At 37.6% G+C, this 18,644-nt stretch overlaps 1 protein-coding gene across 2 annotated transcripts in view; it reads right to left on the bottom strand.

The window, feature by feature from the left end:
* Positions 1 to 2,701, bottom strand: part of plppr1 (phospholipid phosphatase related 1) — a 55,005-nt gene extending 52,304 nt beyond the window's left edge. The window contains exon 1 of one of the 2 annotated variants that reach the window (XM_041970766.1): positions 2,331 to 2,701. The gene's annotated coding sequence lies outside the window, so the exon portion shown is untranslated. The other variant, XM_041970768.1, reaches the window with a different exon arrangement.
* Between the last annotated feature and the right edge of the window lie 15,943 nt (positions 2,702 to 18,644).

Genomic DNA, 18,644 nt, shown 5'->3' with positions numbered 1-18,644 from the left:
CAGCCTTATCTGACCCTAGAGGGTTAGTCATTCCCATGAGGCATCACAGTGACAGCTCTATTGCCCAATCAAGACATCCCCACTGCATTAATACCACTGCCCCCACGTAGTTGTAATCAAATTCCTACTAGCATTGGACCATGGAAAGGGTGTGTGTGTGTGTGCATGTGTGATTGCATGCGATCAATAACCAGTCTTCAGTATGGGAGCGAGTAGGAGACGTGTTGGATATCAGACATGAGTTCAGAGGTCACCGCTTTCTGCAGCTTCACTGCAATATGTCCGTCTGTTGGTGTTTTTTTTTCTTTTTTCTTCTTTTTCTTAATAACATAAGACATTTGCTTACACCTTCCAGTTAAGTTGCACCACATTTGGACCCCCCCATGTGTTAAAATCAATATTATGAAGCTAAATGAAGCCATTAACAGAAGTAAAGAGAGGCAAACAATGATGTGTGCTGTTTTCCTCAGCAATCACTCACTTCTCATCAGGATGCAACTTCAGTTTAATGTGTATATTCTGGTTTATCACCACAGCAGGAATCATACACTGAAGCTGAATTTAACTTGAACAAATTTCATCAGATGCTCTGCTATACTGCAAGTAGCCCCTTCTGTGTCCTTCACCTGGTGATTTAGGATGATAATGCAAGCATATTTTAGCTCTAAAATCTTGCCTTCTGCAGCTCTATTAAAAGTGCTTCCCTGCACCACATAATGTGGCCAAGACTATATCCTGCAGAGGGCTCAGGGAATTTAAACTGATCATCAAAGTAACGGAGCACAAACATTAAAAATAATCAAGAATTATTGATGCAAATGGATGAAAATTTTAACCAAACAGAAATTAGCAGTGGTGTTCTTCATCTCAAATACCACATCAAAGTCATTATTTACTGACGCTGATGTCAAGAGCCAACATCACCACACTTAGTTAAATGATGTCATCATGACCTCAGGCAGTTATGGTATCTGAGTTAAAAATAAAAAAATAAAATAAAAAAAGGAAAATACTGGCACAGAAGCATCATAAAAATGCCTTTACTATAACATATAGTGGAAAATATCACATACAGCATGTAGTGCTGTGCATGCATTCACTATATAACACTACAACATACACACACTCATATTAAGTGCATACTTGTTTTTTTCTGTGGCTATAGTCCAAAAGATGTCTAGTATTAAGCGGATCCTACTGACAGCCAAGGAATGGCTCACCTGATGTTCAGCCACCTGCCATCTGTCTGCTGAATAATACCATTTGCATGCAAGCCTGTACAACCTGTAAAATATAAACACTGGGAGTAAAAAGCACAAAGTCTCAGGCTCCAGCTAGAAATTGCTGTGCCTCTCTGGGTGGGTGATGTGTTCTTGTGTTCAGGGTTCAGCCAAGGGAGGCAAAAATGGTTCAGTGCAAAAGGCAACATGCAGAGAATCTGTTAAGAGCAGCAGAAGAACAAGAAATATCTGTTTATCTGTGGGCATGTAGGCACAGTAATATGCAAGTAATATGTTTCTTAATCTGCAACACTTTTCAGACATTCATAACAGATTTTCCTATTTAATGAGGATTATAGATCCCTTTCTACTATGTTTTCAATCATACTTATTTCTACAGCACAATTCACCTATATGTTAAATTCTTTTCTTCTAAATCCCAGGCCAAGGCAGCAAACCCACAGCACCGCACTGACTGTATGGTGATAGAGCAAGCAATCCGGAGAGGCTGATAATACACGCAGCAGTGAATTAATTTCAAGGTTACACCAGACCGATTGTAAAGGCTTTTAATAAGCTTGGGATTTCAGTCGTTTTGCACCCTGCTTGACTAAAGGGGGCTGGTTGATGAGCCTCTGGTGCTGGGGGTGGGGAGACGGGACAAATTTTTTCGCTGGACTGAAAACACATTTTGCTCGGCAACCGTGGCGACACATTTTGCACGAATCTTAGTTTGTTGTTGTCAGCGTGGGGATGCACAACACTGATGGTGATCACACATTCAAGATTCATGTTCGTATGGGCGTAAATAAGCTCCAGAGGGTGGTCACTGTTGCTACTAGAGACAGGTGTCTGTCAAGTCAAATACCGATATCGATTCTAGGCTATTCAATAATCTAAACACCATTATCTGTAGATCCTCAGTGAAATGGTATAGAAATCAGACATTGAAGCTTTGCTCACCAGCTTGGACGAAGCTGATTTAATTAGACTCCGGCGGCGAGACTTGATTAAGGTCCGAACTTGCCTCAGCAACAGACAATAGCTACACAGTCCCGTTTCCTCTGATTTCCTCTCCACAGCATCTGCGGGCGCCACACACACACTTACCGCTGCGGGATGAAGCGATATTCCACAAAAAAGGCCGCTCCATCAAAGACCAAGGAGGAAAAAGTGGAAGCCGTAAGCTGCAACCCCCACTACTAGTAGTACTACTACTCCATCGGCTCGGCAACGCCACCGCTCTCGGTTTGTGATGTGGATCACGCAGCGTGTGAGCCCATGAGGACGGATGCTGTGCCTTGTGGGGGGGCGGGGACAAGCGGCTCCAGCGAAGCGTGTTTAATTCCGAGAAGGGACCTTGTGTTATAAAGCAAGTAGGCTGTCTAGACCCACATATTCCCAGTCAGCCTGCCCTCTAGACCCCCAGGTTCTTGTAGAAACACCCCAAGAGTTCTTTATCCAAGAAAGGCGAAATGGTCCTTTATCAGAGCTCCTTAATATTCATGAAGCGTCACACGTTCACAGGTGGATGGTTGGCTGAGGAGCTGCTGCTGCTGTTGCTGATTGGCTTGTCGGCATCCATACTGGAATGTATTGTTTGGGCATCCAGGAAAAGGAGAGGATTTTTTATTTATTTATTTTATTTTATTTTATTTTATTTTATTTTATTTTATTTATTTATTTATTTATTTATTTATTTATTTATTTTATTTTACTATTATTTTTTTTAAATGTGTTTATTTCCTAAATTTGCTAAATTACCCAGATTACTGATAAAAATGTACCCAAAAATTTTATTATTATTATTATTATTATTATTATTATTATTATTATTATTATTGTTATCATTATTATTATTATTATTATTATTATTATTATTATTATTATTATTATTATTATTATTATTATTATTAACTGTAGGGGTGGGTCCAAAAAATACATTTTAGGAAATGATTAACCAATTATTAAAACTAGTTATTTCATGTGTAAAGCAAAGCAAAAACTTGTATATATTTTATTGTATGGTTATAATCACTGTTGCACAAAGGCCTAAACTTCATGGATTAGGAGGAAACATTGGTTTGAGCCAAATCAGAAATTGTATCAGTGTTTCTTCATTCTTGACCAATTAACTGCACAATTATCACTTTGGGTGGTTTACGACTTTTATATCCCTTTCATAAAATGTAAACCGCTTGGACAAATAGATACAATTGCCCACATAGGAAAAACAAGGCTAATATTTTTATATAGCACATTTTATACACGAGGCAACCCGATATGATATACCTGATCAAAAGAAACAGACACAAGAATATAGTGAATTACATATAATACAAGCAAACATAGCAGTTAGCAAAATTATGCTGTATGAATAATATTATCAGAAACATGGTAGTATTGATGAAGATCAGCATCATAGAAGAACAGAAAGAAGTACATTATACTGTATCCTGCATTCACCTGTATGGTACATGAGCTTTTGAGGTCTGATGTTCACCAAGGTAGAGGAATATGTGTTAGAATTAGATTGTCTGTACTGCAGCTGGTATTTTAGGGTTCAGTTTAAAAGGTGGCCCATGTTCCCCAGCCCACCCTTTTGACCCCGCCCACCGGTTAGTGAACCAGCAAAGATATGTCAGCTTTTCCACTTACTGAAGACCTTCTGTTTTGGGTCTCCTTTTACATGTCAGGCAGCAGCCTAAGAGGAAATGACTGCAGAGCATTGTGCCAGCTGCTGGATGATATGCTTGATTGACACTGACTTCTAGGTTGTGAGCTATAACTCCCATGCCAACAGGGAAATTCCTTTTGTTGCACGTTAGCACAATAAACCAAGTTTTTAAATTTAAATCGAGAGAAATGCAAGTGACTTTTGGCTTGTTTCATGATTTATTTAGTAACTTACGGGCAACAGTAATTGTTTAATCTGATGTGAAGAATTGCTCAGCTCCTCAAGAGCCACTAGTTGTGGCCAAGACAACTCAGGGGTAAGGACTGTATTTGCTAACTGCTCATTGGGATTAGAAAGCAGCCAGTTTTAAAGTGACATTTTCTTTATAATTATAAAGTTTTGTTCTGGATGGGTTTATGAAAAACAGCATAGTTATACTTTAAATGTGAACATAAATATAAAGACACAATCAGTCTAATAATACTCTGTTCAGTCCAGTTCATTATAATCCACATTAGTTCTGATCATTATTTACAGTACTATACAGTAGACTACACTACCACCATAACCATGTCCAAACTTTTGACTGGTGTTGTATGTTTTTTCTTTTAATGTTAATTCATAAAAGGTTGGGAAGGAAATTGGCACTGTCTTTGTTTAAGTCTCCTTTCCTAGCCTGCATGAGGTGATAATGGAGAAAAAATCCCAATCTTAACAGAAAGAAAGATCCAACTGAACCAGATATTAAGGAAAGATGGCTATCTGGCTTGACCAGTTGGGGTAATAAATAACTTTGTTATGAGTAAACGGGATTGCTTTTATTTAAAAACAGTAACATGTGCTAAGGGCCTTGTACTAAAAAAAAAAGAATAAAACACAGAGTTTAACAATACTATAATTAAATTGAAAAGTTGTTATCAAAGTTTATTATCATGGCATAGCACATATAAGTAATACACTGTCTCTGGCAAATGTTGTGTGTTTAATGGGGGCGTGGGAGTGATGGGGGGGTGAAGTCCATCCCACCTGCAATCAGACATGAGGTAAGGTAGACCCTGGACAGGTAGTCAATCCTTCACATGGCCAACAGAGACAAATTAAACAAGCTGCAAAGGTGTGTAAACTCCATACAGAAAAGCCCCAGATGGGGTTCAAACTAGGAACCTTCTTGCTGTGATCCAGTGGTGTAAAACACCACATCGACGAGCAGCCCCTGTACCTTTGTATTGTTATACCTTTTTGTAGATTTGGTTATTAGCAACCTGAGAAACCATGGGGGCTTCCAGAAAAGCGAGTGAGTATCCAGATTACAGATAATAGTGTCACACATCAGGCAGGTAGGCCTCCGAGCAGGTGAAGAACAAGAATATACAGTATTTTATTATTGTGTTTTCCAGGTAATCCAGGTAGAAAAAAGGTCCAGATAGTCCAGCAGCTTCTTAGGGATAAATGGGGGAGAATTGAGGCTGTGGGAGAGAGGACAGACCCGTTACAAAGCTTGGTCAAAAGAATAAGCAAACTTGGCCTGAGTGCGTTTCCACAGTTGGCCACACAACAATCTGGCGCTGTGTAGGAGGAAGCCCTGTCCTTAAGTAGCAGCTGTGGATCAAGGTGCTGACACTCAGCTGTGCAGGTGGTCAAGCCTCCTCACCAGGCATGACAAATAAACATTATGTTCAAAATTGTTTATTTATTCATTTATTTATTTATTTATTTACTATGCACTGGTTATTCAAGTACAGCTAATTTTTAAAAGTCCATACTGGAGGAATGACACAGCTCTTTTTCAAATAGACTGCTGCAGCTTTGCTGTCATAAGGACAGATAAAGATAAATAAATAAATTCCCCCCCCATACACAGTAACTGTACAATATATCCTTCATGCGTAATCACATCACATCTTGAAAATTTCTGAAGAATGTTTTTGGAAGTTTTTCATTGGTTTCAAGGGTTTTCTAGCTTCTTGTCAATGCACTTCTGGTCCACCCAGACTTCACTTCAAGTAGATAAAACTGATGTCAAAGCCTAATTTGTTACATCCCCAGTGATCTATTGGTGATTATAAGTGAACCATGTGTTGTTATTACAACAGTATAGTCCAAAATAAAAATGTCAAATTCTGATAATTTTAAGAGAAAATCACAAGTTTAGCTCTGTACAACCATGTAACTGCCCATCTGTCATCCATGCCTGCCTTGTTTTGCTCTGTTATTGCAAGCATCCTTTTTTTCAAAGACAAGGCTAAACTCTGACCTCAGGGACCTGGTTATTTGCATTATTTGCACTGTGAATGCACGTCTGCCATAACTGGGACAGATACATTGAAATGAAATTATGGTGCACATCTCTGTTGCAAGAAATTACAGAAGAAACACTGGTGTGTTCACTGATCTAGATTCAGCACACACGCTACATTACACTCCACTCTCAGACTCCCTCTCTTCCAGTCATGTGGTTTTTGAGCACAGTTCTTTTTACTCTCATCCCCATCCCCTCATCTCTCAACTGTGGCTTTCAGTCACATTAACCAAACTGAGGAGAAAAAATGATATTACAATTAAATCAGGAAATGTGTGGTAAGCACAAATTATGATTAACAAAAATAAGGACAGAAAATGTGATGGATTTTTTTTTTTTTTTTTTTTTTTGTAGTAAATTTGGAGCATGTCTTGGAACTAAATGGGGACAGTGGTAGCCTAGAGGAAGAGAGTGGCATGTGACTAGAGGCTTTCTGGGTAGAAATTAGGAGGTAGGTAGGTAGAAATTATATATATATATATTCAGGGGGAGAGAGAGAGAGAGAGAGAGAGAGAGAGAGAGAAAGAGAGAGACTTGCTTTTTTCATTCAAAGGCTCGTGGGACGTGTCAAGTTTTTGGGAACAGAAGCCAGTTGGTATATTGACCAGGGTTGCAGATTTTAATTCATTCATTCAACCTGTTATAACAAACAGACCCAGAGACATGTCGAGTCATCTCTAACAAAAATAGTCAACCAAACATCAAACTGAACAAACATCAGTGCCTGCAGCAGTTTAATATGCCACCAGTTAATAATAGAAAAGTAAAGTTTTAGTTTTAATTTGTGACATTTTGTTTATGTGATTAGCAGAAAAGCTTGATTGATTTGTTTTGATTTTAACTTATAGGCCTACTCTCGGATATGTTGTGCTCATCACTATGCAAGCGTCATTACTGACTAACAGCAACTTTCCAAGCAGCTTTTGACATTTTATGTTGCCAATTTAGTTGGAGACCTGCACTGATAAGAAGTGGTATGAAAAAATAGATCTGCTAATTTCATATGTGTCACTAGCAGTTTTTATCTTGTCATTGCTTAAATCATAGATTCCCCAAGAGAAGCAGCAACACTGAAATCACTGTAAGATGCCACATACACTATATGAATTTCCAGCCAGGGCATGTATTTTAGAAAGCAGTCATTCCTCAGTTTCTACTAATGGAATATACAATGTAGAGAAGGAATTCATCAAGTTGATTATTTTTACTAATAATTAGTTTTTAGACTAGAGGTTCAGTTGGCCATTTTTTCTTTGTAAATTTAATTATTTGTGTGCATTATGCATGCTGAAAGATCTGTGCTTGTTTGAGTATTATAAACGGGTATTACCCTTCTGAATAATATTGATAATCTCAATTATGGTGACAAGTATGAAGCAAAATGCAAAGGGTGAAACATTCAACTGCTATTGGAAAGACTTTGAGAAAAAAAGTAATTTTAGTAAACTCCATCAGTAGTTCTCCTATCCTAAATTCCTTGGTGTATTTAAGCGCACAAAGAGAAGTCAGTCACCCTTCAGAGAATAAAAAAGGCCAGCTGACAGGAAGGAGGTCAGTTTAGGGTTACTCAAACAAATGGTCAAGCTCAAATACAACCTGGTGGTATGCAGAGGACCATAGTGTGTATACTGACTCATCTGGTCCACAAAAAGCAGCTTTCATACCTTAGTCGACCTCAGTGTGTAAAATGAGTGTGTTTTTATCTGCACATACTTCATATGTTTCTTTTTAAACTGTCAGGGAATAGTCTAGCAGCATTTGCAGTATCCACATGATTATCAGTTGTGTGTTGTGGATCCATATGCAGACTTGCCTTGGGGACTAAACACATGCACTCTCTCTCTCTCTCTCTCTCGCTCTCTCTCTCTCTCTCTCTCACACACACACACACACACACATGCACACACACAAAAATAAGAGTATCATCTTTCATTGACTTATACAGTGTGCACTTGTCATGTCTTATACTTTATGCCTCCTTTTCTTCTCTCCATCTGCCAAAGAAGCTTTACACAACCACAGTAATAAAGTATTGTGTTTCTCTAGTGTGACAGTGCATGCTTGTAAGAAGATAGTTGGGATGGCACATAATAGCAAAATTGTGTTTTATTTATAACCAGGCTTATTCATGCTTAGTAACGCACCAGAATTAATTTAAAACATAATATAATTTCTATTGGCATATTCTTATGTTATAGCTGGAAAGCACGTCAGAGGCAATCTGAAAAAAATATCAAGATGGAAAAGAGTAAAATATAGCTCTTAAAATGAGGATGTGGAGACATGTGGGCACACATAACTACTGAATATCTTTTATGTATTAAACACATCCACAAAAAAAAAAAAAAAAAAGTACTGACTGAGATTTTGGTTTGTGGTGTTTTGGTGTTTTCATGTAAAAATTTATTTTAAATGAATAGAAACCACCAGCTGACAATAGCAAAACATTTCTTTTCTGTGCATCAGTATATAACATTCCTTGAAATTGAGCCTCCTAGCTTTATGGTAACAGTGGAGTTTTAACCTTAAAACTGTGCTTCTGGCTCATTTTGATGGTACCGCGTCACAGCCACTGGCCCTTTTGAATTCCCACGGTTCAATTCAACAATTCAACAAAGAAGCCCATGAGAAAATTACTGAAGGTAGCAAAGAAAAGAAAGAAAGTGATAGAGCAAGAGACATCATCAGACTGACTGGTGTTAAGGGCATGTTCACACCAGCACTTTTTGGTCTGCTTTAGGCAGACCAGGGTCTGCTTCCACAAACAGTCTGGTCAGTTTGGAGTAGTGTGAATGTGCTATTGTAATCGAAGCAGACTCTGGTCTCTTGAAAACCGGGGGATCTTGGTCTGCTTGCAAGTGAACTCAGGTCCAGTGCACTTACATTGGAAATGCAAATGGACCATCCAGTGGACCAAAGAGAGGAATTGACATATGATGCGTCATACTGCAACATGTCAGATAATTTGCTGCCTTTCCTGTTGCTCATACTGGACAAATTCTGGTGTAAAACACATTAGATTTTAACAGTTAACAAGTCTTTCAGCTTTGGCCAATTAATGAGCTGGATTTTTTTCCTTTTTCTTGGGTAGTGGTCACCTTGGGGAATACCTCCCCCTTGTAAGCAGCTGTTGTAACTATGTGACATAGCTGAGACTGTTTGGTCTACTTAAGTAATTTGCAGCGTGAAAGAAATCCAAACCACACAAAGGTGTGAAATTTTTCAGAATTTCCTGCCCAACCGAACCGAGTGCCCCGGACTATCATGGTGTGAATGTGCCTTAACTGGCCAAAAAGAGCTCAGACAAGACACAAGATGTGAGACAAAGCTGAATTAGCATAAGTTAGGGGGTTTCAAAGTGCACAAATAGAATAGAATAGAATAGAAATACTTTATTAATCCCTTTGGCGAGTCCTCAGGGAAAATGTGCCAAAGTGCAGTAGTTCTGCTTTTAGGATATCCCTTCAAAACAGAGTTGAAGAACTTGTTCTTGTGTTGTTACACTGCTTGCCAGATAAAGCAGTGTCTTCTTTTCCTATCTACCTCATTACTGTACAAATAGAAGTAAATTTATATTTTACTTTATGAATGTCCGTGACATGTAGACTATATTTTCAAGCCACTTTTTACTAAATCTTTTATTAATGGTGTTAACTCTCAATACAGGACTCTCCAGCACTCAGTTAAGTGTCTCAGTGGGTTACAAAAGACTGGCTATTTTCTTCTCAACACTACACTACATCATTCGAATAAAAAGCTTAATTTCTGCAATTCTACTCATTGATGAAGCTTCAGAGAGGCGCTGAGAGTGTTGGGTTAGTGTATGTGTGTTTTGCAACTGTGTCCATGCATGCCGCTCCATTATTAAAGATGCTTATTGATCGGACGGTGTTTAGTTTCTCGGTGGCTCCTAAGCGGTGGGCTCGTTGCTATGGTAACGAAACGGTCTAGCCATGAAGCAGTGGCCTTGGCTGCAATCAATGTTGGAGAGACACAGCTATTCACACATACATGCACACACCCTAAAGACCAGACAATGAGGAGCTTTGAATGCACTACTGTCTGTTTCCAGAGCAACCCAGTGATGTACATTCAGAGTGTATCACTACACAACTATGTTGGCTTGAGAGAGTGTACTGATGCTGGTACTCACTTTAAAGGAAACACGTCCCATGAGATCTGCATCACTTTGTAATAAATATTTGCTTTTAATCAATTACTAGTACCGTGACTTTTAAAGCAATGAGCAGTTGCTCCCGTCTGCACTGCCTGATCTGCCTCATCCTACCGTTCACTTGATTTCATTCTACTTTCTACCCCTGCAGCAGAGTACTGTATACATACTTCCAGCTTCTCAACACTCATTTACCAAACTGTCTTATATTGTCTGGTGGTGTTTTACTTCTGACTAATTCTTGTCTGTTATTCAGGCCTTACGCATACTGTGCCGCCTTTTATTTTCTGTATGGCTTTGCCTCCTTGGTCTTGGGAAACTCTTAACCTGCAGTTTGTTGGTATGATTTCACAAGAACCCTTATTCAAGACAGTAAAATCCAGAAAAGCAGAGAATTAAATTTGCATTAACATAATTTTTCATAAAGCTAAAGTTACAAATATGAATACTGAATAATGAAGACTGAAAACTCATTTAGCCAAGCCAGGCCAACTTTATTCATAACACACTTGGAAACAGGAGCAACGACTGACCAAAGAGCTGAACATAGGAATAAAATGCCTTAGAAATAAGTTAGACCTATAAAATATCTGACAATAAAAATGTAAAATAAACTAAGTAAGACACTGACAAAAGCATGAAATAAAAAAAATGAATAAAATATAAAAAGAACAAATCAAATGCCAAAAGACATAGAACAATGTCAAAACTCACTTTAAAGTCAGTGGGCCTCATTCATCAACATATTTTTTCTTCTTTATATTCTTGAAACAAGTTGTAAGAAAAGTCTACATATGATTTGTAAAGCTGTCCCATGAAAGGACACAAGACAGGTGGTTAAACACATTGACTAGAGGTTTAAAGATTAACAATGAAAAACAAATGAACACATAGTGAGGCAATAAGACTCAACATTGGACTTAGTTAGATATATGATTAAGTAAAGAAAAAACATTAATTTAATAACACTGTGGAAGAATAATCAAGGATTTCACTGCAGTCAGGTTGAAAAATGGATCTGCGTTTAGCTGAAGGAGAAAACGTTTGTCTAAGAATAAAAGATTTTCATACAAGTTCACTTTACACACACATTCTTTTTATCCTTAAAGCAACCTACCATCTGCTTGATCTTTTTAAGGATACACTCAGCAATGAAGGAAACACACACATGAAGATGACTGAAGGACACCTCCTTCCATTGGAGAGTAGTATCACTAATCAGGGGGATATGTCATGTCCTGGATCTTTGTATAAAAACAGTCAATATAGGAACCAAAGCTCACTGTTACTGGACTTTACACAAAAGTACACTGGATTTGCATTCATACAATCAGGATTGCGTGCAGTTTAGTTATGGAAACATCTATGGAGGGTGTCTGAATGAAACATGTGCAAAGTAGGTCTATGGAACAGATGGCACTGAACTTGAGCAACAGTAAATATGCAGCAGTACAAGAATAGGCCAGTTTGAATCAAATAAAAGCAGTGTTTGGATAATATTATTTCCAGTTCACTTAAATATTGTGAACTGAAATGTTCGGGTAGCCTTTGTATAAACTACTGAAGACCTTTCTTAATTGATGAAGTGTTTATTAAATAATAATAAGAAGAAGAAATTTAGAGCTGGGTCACACTATTGACATTTTTAACATAAAAATAACATATTGATTACATCAGCTTTAATACACCCCCACCCCAACATTACAAGCCCATTTATAAATAAATAAACTATTTGGTAGAAATAGTAATTTAAAAAAGGTATCAAATCTAATTATATTATCTGCTTCAGTCCTGAGACAGAAAGTAGAGTTCTCACAAGGGTAATGATGCGTTTAAAACTGACAAAAACAAAATGTTTCACACATGGTCTGGACAGGGTGGGATTCATGCTGATCTGTTGCTATAAATAACTTGGCTCATGAGGTTGCCATGGCAACCAACAAACTAATGCCAGGGTGGGAGCGTTCAGCTCCTTGAATACAACACAAAAATAAATAAAAGAAGGAAAGAAAAAGGACAAGCATTGAAAACAGAGAGCTGCATAGTTAATAAGGAAGTTATATACCATGAAATGATATCAGAAAGTACAAAAAGTTATGCAAGATGTGAAGAGGAGAGGAGAAAAGATGCAGAATGGGACATGTGATGAGAAAAGATGTTACTGATAGGATAACAGAAAAGTTTCAGAGGGAAGCAAGAACATGGTGATGAAATGCAACTAAAACAACTAAGAGTGTATGAGGAAGTTCTCCTATCCTAAATTCCTTGGTGTATTTAAGCGCACAAAGAGAAGTCAGTCACCCTTCAGAGAATAAAAAAGGCCAGCTGACAGGAAGGAGGTCAGTTTAGGGTTACTCAAACAAATGGTCAAGCTCAAATACAACCTGGTGGTATGCAGAGGACCATAGTGTGTATACTGACTCATCTGGTCCACAAAAAGCAGCTTTCGTACCTTAGTCGACCTCAGTGTGTAAAATGAGTGTGTTTTTATCTGCACATACTTCATATGTTTCTTTTTAAACTGTCAGGAAATAGTCTAGCAGCATTTGCAGTATCCACATGATTATCAGTTGTGTGTTGTGGATCCATATGCAGACTTGCCTTGGGGACTAAACACATGCACTCTCTCTCTCTCTCTCGCTCTCTCTCTCTCTCACACACACACACACACACACATGCACACATACACACACACACACACAAAAATAAGAGTATCATCTTTCATTGCAACTAAAACAACTAAGAGTGTATGAGGAAGCTTTGAAAGAAGTAGAAATGGGATGAAGTGAAGAAAGAGGTGGGGAACGAAGAAAACTTTGCTTGATTTAAAGCATCCAAACAGCGGTCATCTGCTACATTTAAAGTCAAATTAAAACAGAAATAATTATGTGTTATAGGTTGGTCAAATCACAGAAATATGCATCATATGAAATTAATCACTAAGCAACACTTAAACAATTAAAACAATTGCCAAATAAAATATAAAAGGTTTAAAAGCCATGAAAATGTAAACATTGCACTGAGGATGCTGACTGACACCAACTCATTTGAACCTTAATACAGATGAGTTCATTTTAACTGGACTGCTTAGATGTAATATACATAAATTAGTGCTGGGCATATTAACGCATTAATTATGCGTTAACGCAATGCTTTATTAACGCTGTTAATTTTTTTAATTGCGCGTTAAGTTTTTTTTTTTTGCTAGCCTCTGGCTTTCTCCCTTCCCTGCTGCAGCGGTGCGTCTGATGTAATCAGGAGAGAGCGGTTTTATTAAAATGAAGAGACATTTACTTTTTGGAACTTAAGAAAGAAGACAACGAGAAACTTTTAATTTTTATTTTTTTTTAAATAAATGCGGCTTTAATTTATGCAAGACAACAAAGGTAAGACATGTTTTCTGACTTTTACAAACATGAAGCATAAACCGGGCCTTCTTCTGTCTCTGGTTCGGTGAATCTTGGTCATAGCGAGATGAAACTTCCAGCTGTAAAATCTGTGAGATGTGAGCTTTCAGTAGAGGAGGGGAGACATCATCTGTGTTTACATATTTTTTGGACTTTATGTAGCTGGTCTTTGTTATTTGGTTATTTGTTGTCTTAAGTGTGTATATGTTGGTCATAGAAATTGTTTTGCTGAGCTGGTAGCTAAGATTCTGGACTTTCTTTGGATACCACACATGTTTAGTTGCACATCTGACGCTACACCTGGAAACGAGATGTTAACCCCTTAACTCCCGGTAGAGATGTGAAGCTCATGAACGAATCGATTCTTTTGAACAACTCTTTTAAATGAACGATGGGAACTCATTCACAGCTGTGAGTCGTTCATTTGTTAGCCATTCTTTTTATACAAATTTTTGACACTGCCTTCATCAGGGATTCATCAAGGGATTAATAAAGTATTTTTAATACTTATAATAAAGTATTTCTATTCTAAATATTTCTATTCTATTCTATTCTATCAAATCAAATCAAATCAAACTTTATTTATAAAGCGCTGTTCATGCCATAGGCAACACAAAGTTCTTTACATGGTTAAAAACATAAGAATAAAAACACTCAGTGAAATCTTTCACACAGTCATACGCACACACATATACACACACAACATCCGGCTCCCTTCAAAGAGCCATAAATCCCATCTTTAACTCCCAGTAGCAGAGGCTGCAGGTGCAGTCAAGCTAAAAATTAAAGTTTAGAGAATTTATAGGCCAAAAATCTGGATAATGAAGCACTGAAGGTGCATGGATGGAAGTTATTGTACATATTGTGAATATTTCTCTCTCCTCACCATCTAGAAGCTGTGAGATTCTCATTCTGCTTTCTGTCTGTTCACCTGATGCTGATATTCATCACATATTGTTCCTTCTGTTTTTGAAGGAAGCAGCTTCACAGCTTTAAATTCATCCTGCTGACTTTTTACCTTGTAGTTAGTAAATCCTGAACATTTCATCGTTCTTTCTCATAAATATTTGATTTTATAAATATATATGAAGAAATATTTTAACTGTTGCTGATTAAAGAGAAAACTGCTGCTAAATCTGTTAATGTGTTTAGTGCAAGGGTCTGCAACCTTTCCAATCCATTTTTCATCAGCCAGCTAAATAAAACTCCTTTAGAGCTGCAAATGTTACAAGACTTTTTAAAAAGGCAACTTAATATATATATTTTTAATGAAGAGCCACCAAAGGATATTTGTTATTGCTGAAGAACCACATTTTTATTTCTGTTTTTAGTTTTTAAAATAAAGAAAAACATAAACCTTTATAAACAGAGGATAGGCCGACTTTCTTCTAAGGGATGTAGATATTTGTGGAAAATGATGTAAAAGAAGAAAAAAAAAGTCTCTGGTTTTCAACCGAATGACAAGAAAGACAGATTTAAAAAAATATTTTAGCCACATATTTAGAGGCATTGTGGAAGGTCCAGAGAGCCACGTGCAGCTCCAGAGTCGCAGGTTGGACACCCCTGATTTAGTGTTTGTAAAACAAAATTTACTGCATTTTCTTTATGCAGCTGTAGGCCTTCTTTTGAAGGAAAGAGACATTTTGCACGTAACAATGCGATTAATCGCAGCATGTCATGCGATTAACCGCGATTAAAAGTTTTATTAGTTGCTCAGCACTAAGATATATATATATATATATATATATATATATACATTTATATACATAATTTCTACCCAGAAAGCCTCTAGTTATATGCCACTCTCTTCCTCTATCTATAGTCCTCATTGTGACCACTAATGTCAATAAAAACAAACATGTTAATCTGGAATAACAAATCTACAGACTAGCCAGCCAGCCAACTGAGGCACAAGCAAGTCCATGTCAGGTGTCACCCATTTTGTAATTATCTCTATTATATTAGGACTGACTGAAGACATCTTTTGTTGAAGAATTAAATTAATCCAGGGAATATAGTGAGCAAAATAAATGGATGTTTGATCAGAAGCAGCTGGAAAAACAAGAAAACAAACAAACAAATAAATACAAACACTATATTATTATTTAATACTCTACCATACTCTGTCAGTGTGCTTTTTAAAATGGCCAGCTTTGAATAAGCATGCAGACATTATAAAATCCTCTCTTTTTAAAAAACAAATAGCAGCAAAACAAACATTAATACTTTGACATTTGAATGGTTTATTGATTGATATTAAAATGCACCAAGTGTGATAGTCTGCGTCAGTGCTGACCTAGACCCTGCCTCCAGCTCACAGGCCATACAATGGCTGTCTGCTTTAATATGTGTGAAGAGACACTAATGCTGACATGAAGCTTTAACAGGATCACAGAGAGGGAGGGAGAGGGGGTTGGGTCACAGCTGGGAAGCCAGAGTTTTTCTGGGGTAGGGGGATGGGGGGGTGGGGGGTGGAATGGGGGGGCAGAATTGATGTAGAAGAGGGATTGATATGAGAGAAGGAGGTGATAATATGAGAGGATGGGTCAAAAAGGAGTGCACAGTAGAAATATGGGACAGCTGAAGTGTGTTTGAGGGGGAATTGGAAGTAGGGAGGTATGTGCATGTGTGTGTGTGTGTTTGTGTGTGTGTGTGTGTGTGTGTGTGTGGGTGTGTGTGTGTGTGTGTGTGTGTGTGTGTGTGTGTGTGTGTGTGTGTGTGTGTGTGTGTGTGTGTGTGAAAGGGAGTAAGGAATGATGGCAAAGCACTGACTGAGGATCTTCAGTAGAGAAGTGGGCTTAAAGTAGATAGAGATGGGGGTACAAGAAGGATTAGTGAGGCAAGACAAAAGCCCAGTGCTGCAGAAGGAGCTTGGGGTATTCATTTACATTTACCATAAATCATCACACCCTTTCTCTGTGTGTGTGTGTGTGTGTGTGTGTGTTTTTTTCCTTCTCCATTTTTCTGTTTGATCATTAACATAGTCACTGGAAAATCCTCTATGTGTAGTTTTTACATTTATCTTCATACAGTCTGTTTCTTTCTGTTTTTTTCTTCATATTTTTATTTCAGCTCCTTCAACGTAACGATATTTCTTAGGTTCTCCCCTTTAGCTTTATGGCTTTGCAGTTCTATCTTCTCTGATGTATGAACATTTGAAGAGAATAAGAGGAGACTTGGAGAGTTGGAAGAGATCCAAGACAGATCGTACAACACAGAATTCTTCCAGTCATCCAACACAATGCACAAATAAATCAAACAGTTTTGATTCAAAGCTTTAAAAAGTAAATCCATCATACCAAATATTTATCTTAGGAGAACTTATAAGCAGTGTGGTTTAAAACATCCTATAATACAGTTCCATTAGGTGCTCCAAGTAGGCAAGAAATAACAGCGTAGCTTCAATACAAGGATACAAGGATACAAGGATTTTATTATAATGCTACACTTGGTAAGCATATTCAATTCAAGATTTTTTTTTAAATGTAAACACTTTGGCTGATTAATTAGGTACTAGTACCAGGTGGGACCCCCTGTTCCCCTCAGAACTCCCATAATTATTCATGGCATCAGTTCAACAAGGTGTAGCAAATATCCTCAGAGACTTTCAAACATAATGTCATGATAGCGTCACACAGTTGCACAGAAATGATAACAATCTCCAATTCCATCACCTACCAAAGGTGCTTTAGCAGAATGAGATGTAGTGACTGTGGAGTCCATTGGAGTTCAGTAAACTCAGTGTCATGTTCAAGAAAGCAGTTTGAGGTGATTTGAGCTTTGTGACATGGTGCATTATCCTGCAGGAAGTAGTTATCAGAAGATACTCTGTGGTCATAAAGTGATGTACATGGTCAGCAACAATAATCTGGCAAGCTGTAGGGTTTAAATGATGTTCAGTTGGTACTAAGGGGCCCAAAGTGCACCAGAAAGTTATCTCACACACCATTACATCACCACAACTAGTCTATACTATACAAGGCAGGATGGATCCATGCTTTAATGAAATGTTTGCCAAATTTCGATCCTACATCCAAATATTGCAGCTGAAATTGAGACTTAGTAGACCAGGCAACATTTTTCTAATTTCCTATTTTTCAATCATCATGACTAAACGACGAAATGCACTGAGTTGCTGCCATATGATTGGCTGAAAAAGGTAGACCTAATTAAGTGGCCAGTGAACATATATTTGAACAAAAAGGACAAGTAGTTGCAGAATAATTGCTCTTTGCACTTCTTTAAAAGGAGATTACTGCAAAATAAAACAAAAAACAGAAAGCAAAAAAGCTTTTTCTTATCTGGTAACAAAATGTATATTTTTTTTTATTATTTTAGTTGCTTTTAAACCCTCACTCACAAGTCATGCGGTTAAAGAGCTGAGTAAATTAAGAAAATCAGACTGCTGCTCAGTGGCAAAAGTGGCAAAATGTCTATTTTCCTGCTATTGCTCTACATCACACTAAATCTAGGTCTGAACAGCCAAGATGATCACATGTCTTGAGGTGAATCGTTTGAACTGAATGGGAGCAGATGTTCTATCTGAAACACATAAACAGAGTTATGAAGTCAGCAGGGGAGGGGCTTCAAATGGTTGCTCTGGTAACACTTATTAAGCTATCCACTTTGAGTTTTAAGGATGGTGACTGACACATGCACACTATTTTGAGGACTCATTCATTAAAATATCAGGCACTAAAAATGAATCTCCAAATCCCAAATCCACAGTAACCTTCTCATCTTAATAAACTCACATCGGATACTTAAACCAACCTCAGGCTAATTAATTATAATTCTAATGTCATCAGTAGACCCACAGCCTGACCCAAAAACATCTTCTTGAAATGGGAGGAGAAGCAGGATGTTG

Source organism: Melanotaenia boesemani, chromosome 19 (genome assembly GCF_017639745.1).
Source record: "Melanotaenia boesemani isolate fMelBoe1 chromosome 19, fMelBoe1.pri, whole genome shotgun sequence".
Taxonomy (NCBI): Eukaryota; Metazoa; Chordata; class Actinopteri; order Atheriniformes; family Melanotaeniidae; genus Melanotaenia; species Melanotaenia boesemani.
Note: the sequence above shows the minus strand (reverse complement) of the source record. Positions and strands in the feature narration are given on the sequence as shown.